Below are 18,741 nucleotides of genomic sequence, written 5' to 3'. Positions count from 1 at the left end.
TACTCTCTTATTGTTTCTTAGCACCTTACATTATATATTGCACTTGTACGAAATTGGTCTATATCTCTTTCCCATCTTTTATATATGGACTCTCACCGGTGATTCAGAGAGCGTGAGGAGACTCCCCTTGTGGAACTCCCACACACAATCTCTATGCCTAACACCGGCAGCAGATCCTTCTATATTTACCTATCCCTGTTTTTCTATATGACCTCTTACTGATCTTCGTTATTATATACTGTAGGTGCACTCTCATCAGCGATCCAAGAGCTGTAGTTTGCCCTGGCTTGTCTACTATCATAGCACACTGTATACGCCCGATACTGTTCGATCTCAGAAGCTAAGCAGTGCTGGGCTTGGTCAGTACTTGGATGGGAGACCACCTGGAAATACCAAGTTTAGTAGAACTACTGAATCACTATACTATGCACCTAATGCTGACAGCAGTATCACCACTTGTCTGTTTTCATTTCTGAATTCTTTTAGTCCAAAATAGCAGTGCAATCATATTGCAATCACTTTGCAGACTATACCGCTTATTAAGAATCAATCAGGGCTATACCTGTGCTCATTTTGATTTTAGGAGCCCCATGTAATTATTTGTGCAACAAAAAAATTTTGTGACACCATCACCAGATATTTCCCAAGAGTCCATATAATTGACCGATACTCAGGTCTTAGATATATAGTATAGATTTATTTTAGTAATATGTTATGTTCGTCGTTTGGATATACACTTACATGGTTCTAATTAATACTAAATACAAGTTAATTTTTAGTCTTATCATAAACATTGTAACCATTTTCCAAAAGAGTGCGCCCAAACAAGAGCTTTCTTTTCTTTCCCCTAGTGTAATTCAGCCATACCCACTGACTTTGGTTTACCACCAAATAGTATTTATTGGGATTAATGGATTAATTTTTCCCTCATGATTCTTTAATTTTGGTCTTGCTACATACATCGACTAAATTATTCAGATTGGTGCGGTGTCTACTCCCCTTTTTCGAATTGTACTCAGAACACTGGAAAATTTTTGATGGCAAGTCTTATTTGAAAATAATGGATTTCTGGTGTACTTTCCGCTAACACATAATAAGAATTTACTCACCGGTAATTCTATTTCTCGTAGTCCATAGTGGATGCTGGGGACTCCGTAAGGACCATGGGGATTAGCGGCTCCACAGGAGACTGGGCACAACTATAAAGAAAGCTTTTAGACTACTGGTGTGCACTGGCTCCTCCCACTAAGACCCTCCTCCAGACCTCGGTTAGGATACTGTGCCCGGAAGAGCTGACACAATTAGGAAGGATTTTGAATCCCGGGTAAGACTCATACCAGCCACACCAATCACACCGTATAACTCGTGATACAATACCCAGTTAACAGCATGATAACAACTGAGCCTCTCAACAGATAGCTCAACAATAACCCTTTAGTTAAGCAATAACTATATACAAGTATTGCAGACAATCCGCACTTGGGATGGGCGCCCAGCATCCACTACGGACTACGAGAAATAGAATTACCGGTGAGTAAATTCTTATTTTCTCTAACGTCCTAAGTGGATGCTGGGGACTCCGTAAGGACCATGGGGATTATACCAAAGCTCCCAAACGGGCGGGAGAGTGCGGATGACTCTGCAGCACCGAATGAGAGAACTCCAGGTCCTCCTCAGCCAGGGTATCAAATTTGTAAAATTTAGCAAACGTGTTTGCCCCTGACCAAGTAGCAGCTCGGCAAAGTTGAAGAGCCGAGACCCCTCGGGCAGCCGCCCAAGAAGAGCCCACTTTCCTCGTGGAATGGGCTTTTACTGATTTAGGATGCGGCAGTCCAGCCGCAGAATGTGCAAGCTGAATCGTACTACAGATCCAGCGAGCAATAGTCTGCTTAGAAGCAGGTGCACCCAACTTGTTGGGTGCATACAGGATAAAAAGCGAGTCAGTCTTCCTGACTCCAGCTGTCCTGGAAACATAAATTTTTAGGGCCCTGACTACATCCAACAACTTGGAAGCCTCCAAGTCATTCGTAGCCGCAGGCACCACGATAGGTTGGTTCAGATGAAAAGCTGATACCACTTTGGGGAGAAACTGGGGACGAGTACTCAATTCTGCCCTATCCACATGGAAAATCAGATAAGGGCTTTTACATGACAAAGCCGCCAATTCTGAAGCACGCCTGGTCGAAGCCAAGGCCAACAACATGACCACTTTCCACGTGAGATATTTTAAATCCACGGTTTTCAGTGGCTCAAACCAATGTGACTTTAGGAAATCCAACACCACGTTGAGATCCCAAGGTGCCACTGGAGGCACAAAAGGGGGCTGAATATGCAGCACTCCCTTAACAAAAGTCTGAACTTCAGGTAGTGAAGCCAATTCTCTCTGGAAGAAAATCGATAGAGCCGAAATCTGGACCTTAATGGAAACCAATTTAAGGCCCATAGTCACCCCTGACTGTAGGAAGTGCAGGAACCGGCCCAGCTGAAATTCTTCCGTTGGGGCCTTCCTGGCCTCACACCACGCAACATATTTTCGCCATATGCGGTGATAATGGTTCGCGGTTACTTATTTCCTAGCATTTATCAGCGTAGGAATGACTTCCTCCGGAATGCCCTTTTCCTTCAGGATCCGGTGTTCAACCGCCATGCCGTCAAACGCAGCCGCGGTAAGTCTTGGAACAGACAGGGCCCCTGCTGCAGCAGGTCCTGTCTGAGCGGTAGAGGCCATGGGTCATCTGACATCATTTCTTGAAGTTCCGGATACCACGCTCTTCTTGGCCAATCCGGAACAATGAGAATAGTTCTTACTCCTCTTCTCCTTATTATCCTCAGTACCTTTGGTATGAGAGGAAGAGGAGGGAACACATAAACCGATCGGTACACCCACGGTGTTACCAGAACGTCCACAGCAATCGCCTGCGGGTCTCTTGACCTGGCGCAATATTTTTCTAGCTTTTTGTTTAGGCGGGACGCCATCATGTCCACCTGTGGTTTTTCCCACTGGTTTACAATCATTTGAAAGACTTCTGGATGAAGTCCCCACTCTCCCGGGTGGAGGTCGTGCCTGCTGAGGAAGTCTGCTTCCCAGTTGTCCACTCCCGGAATGAACACTGCTGACAGTGCTAACACGTGATTTTCCGCCCATCGGAGAATCCTTGTGGCTTCTGCCATCGCCGTCCTGCTTCTCGTGCCGCCCTGTCGATTTACATGGGCGACTGCCGTGATGTTGTCTGACTGGATCAGTACCGGCTGGTTTTGAAGCAGGGGTTTTTCCTGACTTAGGGCATTGTAAATGGCCCTTAGTTCCAGAATATTTATGTGCAGGGAAGTCTCCTGACTTGACCATAGTCCTTGGAAGTTTCTTCCCTGTGTGACTGCTCCCCAGCCTCGAAGGCTGGCATCCGTGGTCACCAGGACCCAGTCCTGTATGCCGAATCTGCGGCCCTCTTGAAGATGAGCACTCTGCAGCCACCACAGCAGAGACACCCTTGTCCTTGGAGACAGGGTTATCAGACGATGCATCTGAAGATGCGATCCGGACCACTTGTCCAACAGGTCCCACTGAAAGGTTCTTGCATGAAACCTGCCGAATGGAATCGCTTCGTAGGAAGCTACCATTTTTCCCAGGATCCGCGTGCAGTGATGCACCGACACCTGTTTTGGTTTTAGGAGGCCTCTGACTAGAGATGACAGCTCCTTGGCCTTCTCCTCCGGGAGAAACACTTTTCTCTGTTCTGTGTCCAGAACCATCCCTAGGAACAGCAGGCATGTCGTAGGGACCAGCTGTGACTTTGGAATGTTTGGAATCCAGCCGTGCTGTTGTAGCATTTCCCGAGATAGTGCTACCCCTACCAACAACTGCTCTCTGGACCTCGCCTTTATCAGGAGATCGTCCAAGTACGGGATAATTAAAACTCCCTTCCTTCGAAGGAGTATCATCATTTCCATCATTACCTTGGTAAAGACCCTCGGAGCCGTGGAGAGACCGAACGGCAACGTCTGGAATTGGTAATGACAATCTTGTACCACAAACCTGAGGTACTCCTGGTGAGGATGGTAAATGGGGCATGTAGGTAAGCATCCTTGATGTCCAGCGATACCATGTAATCTCCCTCGTCCAGGCTTGCAATAACCGCCCTGAGCGATTCCATCTTGAACTTGAATTTTTTGATATATGTGTTCAAGGATTTCAAATTTAAAATGGGTCTCACCGAACCGTCCGGTTTCGGTACCACAAACATTGTGGAATAGTAACCCCTTCCTTTTTGAAGTAGGGGCACCTTTACTATCACTTGTTGTGAATACAGCTTTTGAATTGCCTGTAACACTGCCTCCCTGCCTGAGGGAGTGGTTGGCAAGGCAGATTTGAGGAAACAGCGGGGGGGAGACGTCTCAAATTCCAGTTTGTACCCCTGAGATACTATTTGAAGGATCCAGGGATCCACCCGTGAGCGAGCCCACTGATTGCTGAAATGCTTGAGACGGGCCCCCACCGTACCTGGCTCTGCCTGCGGAGCCCCAGCGTCATGCTGTGGACTTAGAGGAAGCGGGGGAGGACTTTTGCTCCTGGGAACTGGCTGTATGTTGCAGCTTTTTCCCTCTACCTCTGCCTCTGGGCAGAAAGGACGCGCCTTTAACCCGCTTGCCCCTATTGGGCCGAAAGGACTGTACCTGATAATACGGTGCTTTCTTTGGTTGTGAGGGAACATGGGGCAAAAATGTAGACTTCCCAGCTGTTGCTGTGGAAACGAGGTCCGAGAGACCATCCCCGAACAATTCCTCACCTTTATAAGGCAGAACTTCCATGTGTCGTTTGGAATCTGCATCACCTGTCCACTGCCGAGTCCATAACCCTCTCCTGGCAGAAATGGACATTGCACTAATTTTGGATGCCAGCCGGCAAATATCCCTCTGTGCATCCCTCATGTATAAAAGTGCGTCTTTTATATGCTCTACGTTCAGCAAAATAGTGTCCCTGTCTAGGGTATCTATATTTTCTGACAGGGAATCTGACCACGCAGCAGCAGCGCTGCACATCCAGGCTGAAGCTATAGCCGGTCTCAGTATCACACCTGTGTGTGTATATATAGATTTCAGGATAGCCTCCTGCTTTCTATCAGCAGATTCCTTCAGGGCGGCCGTATCCGGAGACGGTAGTGCCACCTTCTTTGACAAGCGTGTGATCGCTTTATCCACCCTAGGGGATGTTTCCCAGCGTGACCTATCCTCTGGCGGGAAAGGGTACGCCATTAGTAACCTCTTAGAAATTACCATCTTTTTATCAGGGGAAGCCCACGCTTCTTCACACACTTCATTTAACTCTTCAGATGGAGGAAAAGCTACTGGTAGTTTTTTCTCTCCAAACATTATACCCTTTTTTGTGGTACCGGGGGTAACATCAGAAATGTGCAACACATTTTTCATTGCCTCAATCATGTAACGTGTGGCCCTACTGGAAGTTACATTAGTCTTTTCATCGTCGACACTGGAGTCAGTATCCGTGTCGACATCTGTGTCAACCATCTGAGGTAGCGGGCATTTTAGAGCCCCTGATGGTTTTTGAGACGCCTGGGCAGGCACAGGCTGAGAAGCCGGCTGTCCCACATTAGGTATGTCGTCAAACCTTTTATGTAAGGAGTCGACACTATCACGTAATTCCTTCCACAGCACCATCCACTCAGGTGTCGACCCCGCAGGGGGTGACATCACATTTACAGGCATCTGCTCCGCCTCCACATAAGCCTCCTCATCAAACATGTCGACACAGCCGTACCGACACACCGCAAACACACAGGGAATGCTCTGACAGAGGACAGGACCCCACAAAGCCCTTTGGGGAGACAGAAAGAGAGTATGCCAGCACACACCAGAGCGCTATATAACACTGGGATCCCACTATCAATGAGTGTTTTCCCTATAGCTGCTTTTTTATATATATTACATATATGTATATATCTATACTGCGCCTAAATTTAGTGCCCCCCCTCTCTTTTTTACCCTTCTGTAGTATTCTCAGACTGCAGGGGAGAGCCAGGGAGCTTCCTTCCAGCGGAACTGTGAGGGAAAAATGGCGCCAGTGTGCTGAGGGAGAAGCCCTGCCCCCTTTTCGGCTGACTTTCTCCCGCTTTTTCTGTGATACTGGCAGGGGTAATTTTACATCTATATAGCCTCTGGGACTATATATGATGTATATTTTGCCAGCCAAGGTGTTATTTATTGCCCTCAGGGCGCCCCCCCCCCCAGCGCCCTGCACCCATCAGTGACCGAAGTATGAGGTGTACATGAGGAGCAATGGCGCACAGCTGCAGTGCTGTGCGCTACCTTGGTGAAGACTGAAGTCTTCTGCCGCCGATTTTCCGGACCTTCTTCGTGCTTCTGGCTCTGTAAGGGGGATGGCGGAGCGGCTCCGGGAACGAACACCAAGGTCGGGTCCTGCGGTCGATCCCTCTGGAGCTAATGGTGTCCAGTAGCCTAAGAAGCCCAAACTACCACCTGTTAGGTAGGTTCGCTTCTTCTCCCCTTAGTCCCTCGCTGCAGTGAGTCTGTTGCCAGCAGATCTCACTGAAAATAAAAAACCTAAATATACTTTCTTTCTAGGTGCTCAGGAGAGCCCCTAGTGTGCATCCAGCTCGGCCGGGCACAGAAATCTAACTGAGGTCTGGAGGAGGGTCTTAGTGGGAGGAGCCAGTGCACACCAGTAGTCTAAAAGCTTTCTTTATAGTTGTGCCCAGTCTCCTGCGAAGCCGCTAATCCCCATGGTCCTTACGGAGTCCCCAGCATCCACTTAGGACGTTAGAGAAATGATGGTATGTATCTTACCCAAAGTATTAATGTAAGCCAATCACACTCCATTACATTTTCACCAATATGTTTCCATTTTCCGTAGCCTGACTGTGTTTTAGTAGATAGACACAGGTCTTCTGTTCTAAGCTGATGTGCAAGAAGTATTTTAAGTAAATCACTCCCTAAGGGTTCTTTTCATAAATATGAATAGGTCCACTATACGTGTAGTAACGGTAGTTTCTACATGTTTTTAAGTATTCAGAATTTGAACATGGGATTTGCTGCCATCTTCATATTGTATTAGTTCAGCAAACCCCGCTCCTTCCTATGGGAAGGAGGTCTGAGTTGCATAGAGGGATCTCAGTTGCAAGAGGGAACCAGGAACTCTTGGCAATCAGATTGCAAAGTGGGAACTCAGTTTACTTGCTGTGAAACTTAGTAGCAGTGGTAGGGCTTTCAGGACAAGTTTGGTATCTGCTACCTCGATTAATTGAGGCAAATTGGGACTTGATAGGGAATATGCTCCTTAATCATTAATTAATCACAATATCTTATAACTGAAACCAGACACAAACAAATATAGCACCTTTCTACTTAGAACCATAACTGAAATTGATAAAGAGCAATATATGCTGACTTGACTCAATATTGACATTCCATTATTTTTTGGCATATTTAAATCCTCATAGATCGTAAATGGGAGTTATACTGTAAATATTGTATTGAATTTTCATTCTTTTCTAGTCAGTAAACCCTTGTAATTGGCATAATATATACATCCATGGAAAACAGAAAACATCTAGTGACTATAAATGTCTTCTTCTCAGCTTTGTATATAATAATTTATAGAAAATATTCTAGAAAATATATTATATATGGTTACATGCTAATTAAAACACAAAGACAGGAAATTAATATTCTATTGTGCAAATATGGTTTCAATGTTCACTAAAAATGGTGAATTATGCCAGTCACTTCCAATCCGTTCCAGATACTTGGCCGCAAGTATTTGATTAATTTTATGCCACTCGTATCATGTGGTTCATTGGCAGGATGATTTAAGAAAGAAGTTTTAATGAGTTCACCCCCACCCTGAATCATCACTCAACCTGTTAATAAGATATAAAAGAAAAGTGATATTAATAGATGTCTAAGATTGAAAGTGTAGGCGAATAGATTGGTCCTTGTGGTGTATTAATGATGTATTAAAGCAATGGTGAATTGCAGGTAACAAATCCCTTCCATGGTACTGCAATTGTCACAGCTGGATCTGGCACAGTAAAAACTATTTCAGATTTCTCTATCGTCCTAAGTGGATGCTGGGGTTCCTGAAAGGACCATGGGGAACAGCGGCTCCGCAGGAGACAGGGCACAAAAGTAAAGCTTTTACAGGTCAGGTGGTGTGTACTGGCTCCTCCCCCCATGACCCTCCTCCAGACTCCAGTTAGATTTTTGTGCCCGGCCGAGAAGGGTGCAATTCTAGGTGGCTCTCATAAAGAGCTGCTTAGAGAGTTTAGCTTAGGTTTTTTATTTTACAGTGATTCCTGCTGGCAACAGGATCACTGCAACGAGGGACAGAGGGGAGAAGAAGTGAACTCACCTGCGTGCAGGATGGATTGGCTTCTTGGCTACTGGACATGAAGCTCCAGAGGGACGATCACAGGTACAGCCTGGATGGTCACCGGAGCCACGCCGCCGGCCCCCTCACAGATGCTGAAGCAAGAAGAGGTCCAGAATCGGCGGCTGAAGACTCCTGCAGTCTTCTTAAGGTAGCGCACAGCACTGCAGCTGTGCGCCATTTTCCTCTCAGCACACTTCACACGGCAGTCACTGAGGGTGCAGGGCGCTGGGGGGGGGCGCCCTGGGAGGCAAATGAAAACCTTTAAAAAGGCTAAAAATACCTCACATATAGCCCCAGAGGCTATATGGAGATATTTACCCCTGCCTAAATGTACTAAATAGCGGGAGACGAGCCCGCCGAAAAAGGGGCGGGGCCTATCTCCTCAGCACACGGCGCCATTTTCTGTCACAGCTCCGCTGGTCAGGAAGGCTCCCAGGTCTCTCCCCTGCACTGCACTACAGAAACAGGGTATAACAGAGAGGGGGGGCAGAATAAATGGCAATATATTAATATAAAAGCAGCTATAAGGGAGCACTTAATCATAAGGCTATCCCTGTCATATATAGCGCTTTTTGGTGTGTGCTGGCAGACTCTCCCTCTGTCTCCCCAAAGGGCTAGTGGGTCCTGTCTTCGTATAGAGCATTCCCTGTGTGTCTGCTGTGTGTCGGTACGTGTGTGTCGACATGTATGAGGACGTTATTGGTGTGGAGGCGGAGCAATTGCCAAATATGAGGATGTCACCTCCTAGGGGGTCGACACCAGAATGGATGCCTTTATTTGTGGAATTACGGGATAGCATCAACTCGCTTAAGCAGTCGTTTGCCGACATGAGGCGGCCGGACACTCAATTAGTGTCTGTCCAGGCGCCTCAAACACCGTCAGGGGCTGTAAAACGTCCCTTGCCTCAGTCGGTCGACACAGACCCAGACACAGGCACTGATTCCGGTGGTGAAGGTGACGAATCAACCGTATTTTCCAGTAGGGCCACACGTTATATGATTTTGGCAATAAAGGAGATGTTACATTTAGCTGATACTACAGGTACCACTAAACAGGGTATTATGTGGGGTGTGAAAAAACTACCAGTAGTTTTTACCGAATCAGAAGAATTAAATGACGTGTGTGATGAAGCGTGGGGTGCCCCGATAAAAAACTGCTAATTTCAAAGAAGTTATTGGCTTTATACCCTTTCCCGCCAGAGGTTAGGGAGCGCTGGGAAACACCTCCTAGGGTGGACAAAGCGCTAACACGCTTATCAAAACAAGTGGCGTTACCCTCTCCTGAGACGGACGCACTTAAAGATCCATCAGATAGGAGGATGGAAAATATCCAAAAAGGTATATACACACATGCAGGTGTTATACTACGACCAGCTATTGCGACTGCCTGGATGTGCAGTGCTGGGGTAGTTTGGTCAGAGTCCCTGATCGAAAATATTGATACCCTGGACAGGGACAATATTTTACTGTCGTTAGAACAAATAAAGGATGCATTTCTTTATATGCGTGATGCACAGAGAGATATCTGCACACTGGCATCACGGGTAAGTGCTATGTCCATTTCGGCCAGAAGAGCTTTATGGACACGACAGTGGACAGGCGATGCGTAGAGGAGTTATTTGAGGTCGGTCTATCGGATTTGGTGGCCACGGCTACGGCCGGGAAATCCACCTTTCTACCTCAAGTCACTCCCCAACAGAAAAAGGCACCGACCTTTCAACCGCAGCCCTTTCGTTCCTTTAAAAATAAGAGAGCAAAGGGCTATTCATATCTGCCACGAGGCAGAGGACGAGGGAAGAGACAGCAACAGGCAGCTCCTTCCCAGGAACAGAAGCCCTCCCCGGCTTCTACAAAAGCCTCAGCATGACGCTGGGGCTTCGCAAGCGGACTCGGGGGCGGTAGGCGGTCGTCTCAAAAATTACAGCGCGCAGTGGGCTCACTCGCAGGTAAATCCCTGGATCCTGCAGATAATATCTCAGGGGTACAGGTTGAAATTAGAGACAGAGCCACCTCGCCGTTTCCTGAAGTCTGCTTTACCAACGTCCCCCTCAGAAAGGGAGACGGTTTTGGAAGCCATTCACAAGCTGTATTCTCAGCAGGTGATAGTCAAGGTACCTCTTCTACAACAAGGGAAGGGGTATTATTCCACTCTATTTGTGGTACCGAAGCCGGATGGCTCGGTAAGGCCTATTCTAAATCTGAAGTCCTTGAACCTATACATAAAGAAGTTCAAGTTCAAGATGGAGTCACTCAGAGCAGTGATAGCGAACCTGGAAGAAGGGGACTTTATGGTATCCTTGGACATCAAGGATGCGTATCTCCACGTTCCAATTACCCCTCACACCAGGGGTACCTCAGGTTCGTTGTACAAAACTGTCACTATCAGTTTCAGACGCTGCCGTTTGGTTTGTCCACGGCACCTCGGGTCTTTACAAAGGTAATGGCCGAGATAATATTTCTTCTTCGAAGAAAAGGCGTATTAATTATCCCATACTTGGACGATCTCCTAATAAGGGCAAGGTCCAGAGAACAGCTAGAGATGGGTTTAGCACTATCTCAAGAGGTGCTAAAGCAGCACGGATGGATTCTGAATATTCCAAAATCCCAATTAATGCCGACAACTCGTCTGCTGTTCCTGGGGATGATTCTGGACACAGTTCAGAAAAAGGTTTTTCTTCCCGAAGAAAAAGCCAAGGAGTTATCTGACCTGGTCAGGAACCTCCTAAAACCAGGAAAGGTGTCTGTACATCAATGCACAAGAGTCCTGGGAAAAAATGGTAGCTTCTTACGAAGCAATCCCTTTCGGCAGATTCCATGCAAAGGGATCTGTTGGACAAATGGTCAGGGTCGCATCTTCAGATGCACCTGCGGATAACCCTGTCGCCGAGGACAAGGGTATCCCTTCTGTGGTGGTTGCAGGAGGCTCATCTATTGGAGGGCCGCAGATTCGGCATGCAGGATTGGATCCTGGTGACCACGGATGCCAGCCTGAGAGGCTGGGGAGCAGTCACACAGGGAAGAAATTTCCAGGGAGTGTGGTCGAGCCTGAAAAAGTCTCTTCACATAAGCATTCTGGAACTAAGAGCAATCTACAATGCTCTAAGCCAGGCGGAACCTCTGCTTCAAGGAAGACCGGTGTTGATCCAGTCGGACAACATCACGGCAGTCGCCCATGTAAACAGACAGGGCGGCACAAGAAGCAGGAGGGCAATGGCAGAAGCTGCCAGGATCCTTCGCTGGGCGGAGAATCACGTGATAGCACTGTCAGCAGTATTCATCCCGGGCGTGGACAACTGGGAAGCAGACTTCCTCAGCAGACACGACCTTCACCCGGGAGAGTGGGGACTTCATCCAGAAGTTTTCCACATGCTATTAAACCGTTGGGTAAAACCAATGGTGAACATGATGGCGTCTCGCCTCAACAAAACACTGGACAGGTATTGCGCCAGGTCAAGAGATCCGCAGGCAATAGCTGTGGACGCGCTGGTAACACCTTGGGTGTACCAGTCGGTATATGTGTTTCCTCCTCTGCCTCTCATACCAAAGGTATTGAGGATTATACGGCAAAGAGGAGTAAGACTAGTGGCTCCGGATTGGCCAAGAAGGACTTGGTACCCGGAACTTCAAGAGATGGTCACGGACGATCCGTGGCCTCTACTTCTGAGAAGGGACCTGTTTCAGCAGGGTCCTTGTCTTTTTCAAGACTTACCGCGGCTGCGTTTGACGGCATGGCGTTGAATGCCAGATCCTAAAAGGAAAAGGCATTCCAGAAGAAGTCATTCCTACCTTGATAAAGGCAAGGAAGGAAGTCACCGCGAAGCATTATCGCCGTATTTGGCGAAAATATGTTGCGTGGTGCGAGCAGCGGAGTGCTCCGATGGAGGAATTTCAACTGGGTCGTTTTCCTACATTTCCTGCAATCAGGATTGTCTATGGGTCTCAAATTGGGATCTATTAAGGTTCAAATTTCGGCCCTATCAATATTCTTCCACAAAGAATTGGCCTCAGTCCCTGAGGTCCAGATTTTTATCAAAGGAGTACTGCATATACAGCCTCCTGTGGTGCCTAAGGTGGCACCGTGGGATCTAAATGTAGTTTTAGATTTCCTCAAATCCAATTGGTTTGAACCACTAAAGAATGTGGATTTGAAATATCTCACATGGAAAGTGACTATGTTACTGGCCCTGGCTTCGGCCGGGAGAGTATCTGAACTGGCGGCTTTGTCTTATAAAAGCCCTTATTTAATTTTCCATTCGACATAGGGCAGAGCTGCGGACGCGTCCGCATTTTCTCCCTAAGGTGGTATCAGCGTTTCACCTGAACCAGCCTATTGTAGTGCCTGCGGCTACAGACGACTTGAAGGACTCCAAGTTGTTGGACGTTGTCAGAGCCTTAAAAATATACATTTAAAGGATGGCTGGAGTCAGAAAATCTGACTCGCTGTTTATACTGTATGCACCCAACAAGTTGGGTGCACCTGCTTCTAAGCAGTCGATTGCTCGTTGGTTTTGTAACAAAATTCAACTTGTACATTCTGTGGCAGGCCTGCCACAGCCTAAATCTGTTAAGGCCCATTCCGCAAGGAAGATGGGCTCATCTTGGGCGGCTGCCCGAGGGGTCTCGGCATTACAACTCTGCCGAGCAGCTACGTGGTCAGGGGAGAACACGTTTGTAAATTTTTACAAATTTGATACCCTGGCAAAGGAGGACCTGGAGTTCTCTCATTCGGTGCTGCAGAGTCATCCGCACTCTCCCGCCCGTTTGGGAGCTTTGGTATAATCCCCATGGTCCTTTCAGGAACCCCAGCATCCACTTAGGACGATAGAGAAAATAAGAATTTACTTACCGATAATTCTATTTCTCGGAGTCCGTAGTGGATGCTGGGCGCCCATCCCAAGTGCGGATTATCTGCAATACTTGTACATAGTTATTGTTAACTAATTCGGGTTATTGTTTAGGAAGCCATCTTTCAGAGGCTCCTCTGTTATCATACTGTTAACTGGGTTTAGATCACAAGTTGTACGGTGTGATTGGTGTGGCTGGTATGAGTCTTAACCGGGATTCAAAATCCTCCCTTATTGTGTACGCTCGTCCGGGCACAGTACCTAACTGGAGTCTGGAGGAGGGTCATGGGGGGAGGAGCCAGTACACACCACCTGACCTGTAAAAGCTTTACTTTTGTGCCCTGTCTCCTGCGGAGCCGCTGTTCCCCATGGTCCTTTCAGGAACCCCAGCATCCACTACGGACTCCGAGAAATAGAATTATCGGTAAGTAAATTCTTATTTTTTTACATATAATTCAATCAGGTTTATTTCTCAATAATGGTAATAGTTCTTGTAACATTGATGTATCTTTGAATGACAAGTATCAGCAACTGGGATAAAAATATACAGGTTTGTATATAAATTGGGAAAATATTGTTATTCTTAGATCTGGTTAAAATAAAAATTGGTGTGTAATATAATATATTAGCACCCTCCTACATTGAAGGAAAGTCTTCCGATTTCTCAATTTCTAAGGGTTCTTAGGATTAATTCCTCTAATGAACTTGCTCGTATACAGATTAATTAGTTGAAATCCAGGTTTTTGCAGAGAGCGTACTCACCGAATACACTGGAGAGGTGTATTAACAAAGCATATCAACGCTATAGACATCCGAAGGTCACTATGACAAATAGGACTCCAGACAATCAAATGATATGTGTGACTACATATGACCATACTTCACAGGCGAAAAAGAAGATCTATGATCGATATTGGCCAGTAATAACCACAGATCCGGCTCTGAAGTTGCGTGGTGTGAAACCCCCGATGTGTGCCTATAAAAGGGGCCCGAATTTATGCCAGCTATTGATGCGTCCTACCATGCAACCAAGCGCTGTATCCACATGTTGGCTGCGCTCTGGTAGGACTGGTTGTTATAAGTGTAAGGGATGCACCACATGCAACTCGATGATCAGTGGTAAAGAATTTCGCCATCCACATAATGGTACAAGGATATCCATTAGGCACAACCTGACATGCACCAGTACCTATGTGATTTATACAATTATCTGCCCTTGCGATCTCTACTATATTGGGATGACCAAGAGACCATTCAGGGACAGAATGGCCAATCATAGATACTCTATTCGACAAGCAATTGAAGTTGGTGATACTGATAAACCTGTTGCTAAACATTTTCTCCATGCTAATCATCAGGTGGCCTCATTACGCTGTATGGTCATCGATAATGTTCCTGAACCTCTGAGAGGTGGTGATCGAGTTCTGATTTTGAAAAAATGTGAAGCTCGATAGATTTGCAGACTTGATACTATCACCCCACGTGGTCTGAATGAACACAATCCTCTGAAAATCTTCATCCATTAATTATTAATACTGGGAATCACATGTTGATTTCTGTTCTTGGGAGGCACAGTATTGTTATTGTTATTGCAAAAATTTTCTATCTGTTATTGTTTGCCTAATTGGTGTTTGTATTTATTGGTGGTCTATCTCTGCCGGGTCCTCTTCTATAGTATTTAGATATAGAGCTATACTGTGGCCTATTTGAAGAAGCTGGTTATAGACTTGTATAACATCCATAATGAGATGTCTATAGTAGATTGGGGTTATACCGTAGCGCAATTGATTGTTTGTTTATCACATGACGTCTGGGGTATAATGTCCTTATTGGTTTATAATGAACCCATGTTACTGGTACTAACCAATATTATTTTAAATCTCTACAATGCACAGTGTGATATATTGACATTCTGATCCTCTGCTGACGTTAGTGTTGTGTATTATAGCCCTGAGCGCTGGTGGAACGCATGTGATGCGCTCCCGACGCTTCCGGGTTTGCGTTCCACAGACTTAGTACAGGGTTGCTATGGTGACCGGTGCAACGTGAATGGCGCACTTCCGGTACTCCCGGGTGCGCGGTCTGCGTTCACAGCCGGTATTAATCGGTAATGAGTATTTATTGCCTTGTTTTTGTGATATAGATTGTGGCGCTTGGCTGGCCATTATGAGCTCAAAGCCATATCATATACATATGTCGGTACTGAAGCTGGCTCGACTGGTCTATAATGAACCCACGCTATTGGTATCAACTATTACTATTCCAAACCTTTAAAGTGTACAATATGATATATTGATTTCAGGTTTCCCAAACAGTGGAGAGAGTATAACTCTCCTCCAAGTTGGAGGGTAACCCGCACCAAGATATAATTATCCAAGTAATTTATATGCTTGGGATACCTTTACATAAATTAATACCACTATCACTATTGAGTGAATAAATCATGGAACATTATCAAGGTAATTATAGGTGCTACCAACTGATTTAGGTCAAGATATAAGGTCAAATCCCCAAAGGAAGGGGAAAGAAAAAAGAAATCAGTTATTTGTGCGGTGCACACAACCCAATATCTGCTGTATTAAAATTAATTTCTTTATTGATAATTCATTAAAATCCCTATATTGTTCGCACATATAGGCAAAAATGCCACATTTAATGTTTATTAATTATATATATAATTGAGATAATTTTTTCAGACTAGTATTGTCCTTTATTTAGAATCAAATTCTAAATAAAGGACACTACTAGTCTGAAAAAATTATCTCAATGATATATTGATGATTTTATCTTTTGCTGATGCTGGTGCTGTGGAGCGCGGCCCGGAGAGCAGGTGGAGCGCATGTTATGCGCTTCCGGCACTTCCAGGTTTGCGTTCCACAGACCTAGTGTAGGGTTGCTATGGTGACCGGTGGAACGCGAATTACGCACTTCCGGTATTTCCGGGCGCGCGGTCCGCGTCCACAGCCGGTATTAATCGGTAATGAGTGCTTATTATTATGTCTCTGTAACATGTATTGTGGTGCCTGCTTGGTTATTCTAAGCTTGGAGTTATATTGTATACATGGTTTGGCAACATAGCTGTAGTGTGTCTCACTAATTTAGGGTGATTACATTATTGACTGTGATGTAGTATGCTATATAAGGGAACCCGGTAGGCAGTGTCAGTATGATTGTAGCTGGCATGCTGACTGGATGTCTTCTCGGACTGTCTTGAGAAAGGCCCTATGGGTCGAAACGTCGACTACTTACCGGTGATTTTGATGTACCAATAAAAACCTTTTACACTTATCTTGGACTGGTGAATGCCCTCTGCTGGGATCCTTTGATCTTGCATACCTGGTATATGTGAAACCTTTGTTTGAGTTATCTTGAGGAGCACCCCGTAATATAGATATACAGATGTGAGTGCGGACATTCCTTGGAATTATATATATATATATACTGACCAAATGGGAAGGCCGTGAAGGGGCTGGTCAGCTTAACAAACTATTGCAATATTTTGGAACTAACATTCCCTGAATTCAGATGAATTACAGTTTGAAGTGTTAATATTAGGTGAGTGCTGAATTTGTATGATATTTTATATATATATATATATATATATATATATATATATCACCTCACATGTACATATCTTTCTCTCTCTCTCACACACACACACATACTGTACACATCTCTCTCTCACATACATACAGAATGTCTCTCTTTCATGTCTCTCTCTTCATGTCTCTCTTTTTCTCTGTCTCTCTCCATGTCTGTCTCTCCCCTTTTCTCTGTCTCTATATCTCTCTCCCTTTTTCTCTGCCTCCCCATGTCTCTCTACATGTTTCTGTCTCTCTCACACACACACATATCTCTCACAAACACTTACAAATGTTTTTCTTTTCATGTCTCTCTCTCCATGTCTTTCTCTCTTTTTCTCTGTCTCTCTACATGTCTGTCTCTCTCTCTCTCTCTCTCCCTTTTTGTCTGTCTCTTTTTCTCTCTCCATGGGGTATATGCAATTGCGGTCGAATTCGCGGCAATTATCGCCATTTTTTAATTCGACCAAATTCGCCAGGTGAATCCCGGCAGGTGCCTGCCGGGATTCACCATATTCAATGAAAAACGGATTCGCCAGAATCGTGGGCGAAAATCGGCCGATTTGGCGGATTTTGCCGTGATTTTAAAAAACGGGGAAAAACGTGAAAAACCCGAAAAAAAAATGGCGTGGGGTCCCCCCTCCAAAGCATAACCAGCCTCGGGCTCTTTGAGCTGGTCCTGGTTCTAAAAATGCAGGGGAAAAATTGGCCAGGGATCCCCCGTATTTTTAAAACCAGCACCGGGCTCTGCGCCTGATGCTGGTGCCAAAAATACGGGGGACAAAAAGAGTAGGGGTCCCCCGTATTTTTAACACCAGCATCGGGCTCCACTAGCTGGACAGATAATGCCACAGCCGGGGGTCACTTTTATGCCGTGCCCTGCGGCCGTGGCATCAAATATCCAACTAGTCACCCCTGGCCGGGGTACCCTGGGGGAGTGGGGACCCCTTCAATCAAGGGGTCCCCCCCCCCAGCCACCCAAGGGCCAGGGGTGAAGCCCGAGGCTGTCCCCCCCCATCCAATGGGCTGCGGATGGGGGGGCTGATAGCCTTTGTGATAATAAAAAGATATTGTTTTTTCCATTAGTACTACAAGTCCCAGCAAGCCTCCCCCGCAAGCTGGTACTTGGAGAACCACAAGTACCAGCATGCGGGAGAAAAACGGGCCCGCTGGTACCTGTAGTACTACTGGAAAAAAAATACCCAAATAAAAACAGGACACAGACACCGACTTGTACAACTTTATTACATACTGCCGACACACACATACTTACCTATGTTGACACGCCGACTGCCACGGTCGCCGACGATCCGAGGGTACCTGTGAAAAAATTATACTCACCTTCCAGCGTCCAGAGGTACATCCACGTCCAGAGGTAAATCCACGTTCTTGGCAAAAAAACAAACCGAACACCGATCCATACCGGACTAGAAAGGGGTCCAATGTTTTCACATAAGACCCCTTTCTCCCGAATGCCGGGACATCACGTGACTCCTGTCACTGACGTCCCTTCAGCCAATCAGGAAGCGCTACTTCCGTGGCGCTCACCTGATTGGCTGTCCGCTGTCTGTACTGTGACAGCGCATCGCAAAGCCGCTCCATTACTTTCAATGGTGGGAACTTTGCGGGTAGCGGTGGGGTCACCCGCCGGTCAGCCGCTGACCGGCGGGTGACCTCACCGCTAGCCGCTAAGTTCCCACCATTGAATATAATGGAGGGAGCTGTGCGATGCGCTGTCACAGTGCAGACAGCGCTCAGCCAATCAGGTGAGCGCAACGAAGTTGCGCTTCCTGATTGGCTTAGAGACCTGTCAGTGACAGCTGTCACTGACAGGTCTCATTCGTGGAAAGGTGTCCCATGTGTCAGCATGGGACCCCTTTCAGTCCGTTTTTGGTGCGGGTATTTGCGTTTTC

The 18,741-nt window shown here is 46.3% G+C and overlaps 1 pseudogene; it reads left to right on the top strand.

Annotated features, from left to right (window-relative positions):
* The first annotated feature begins 289 nt into the window (after nucleotides 1-289).
* On the top strand, nucleotides 290-408 carry LOC134964059 (5S ribosomal RNA; annotated as a pseudogene).
* Nucleotides 409-18,741: the final 18,333 nt, after the last annotated feature.

The sequence above is a fragment of the Pseudophryne corroboree genome, chromosome 9 (genome assembly GCF_028390025.1).
Source record: "Pseudophryne corroboree isolate aPseCor3 chromosome 9, aPseCor3.hap2, whole genome shotgun sequence".
Lineage (NCBI taxonomy): Eukaryota > Metazoa > Chordata > Amphibia > Anura > Myobatrachidae > Pseudophryne > Pseudophryne corroboree.
The sequence above is the reverse complement of the archived record's forward strand: the minus strand, read 5'-3'. Positions and strand labels throughout refer to the sequence as shown.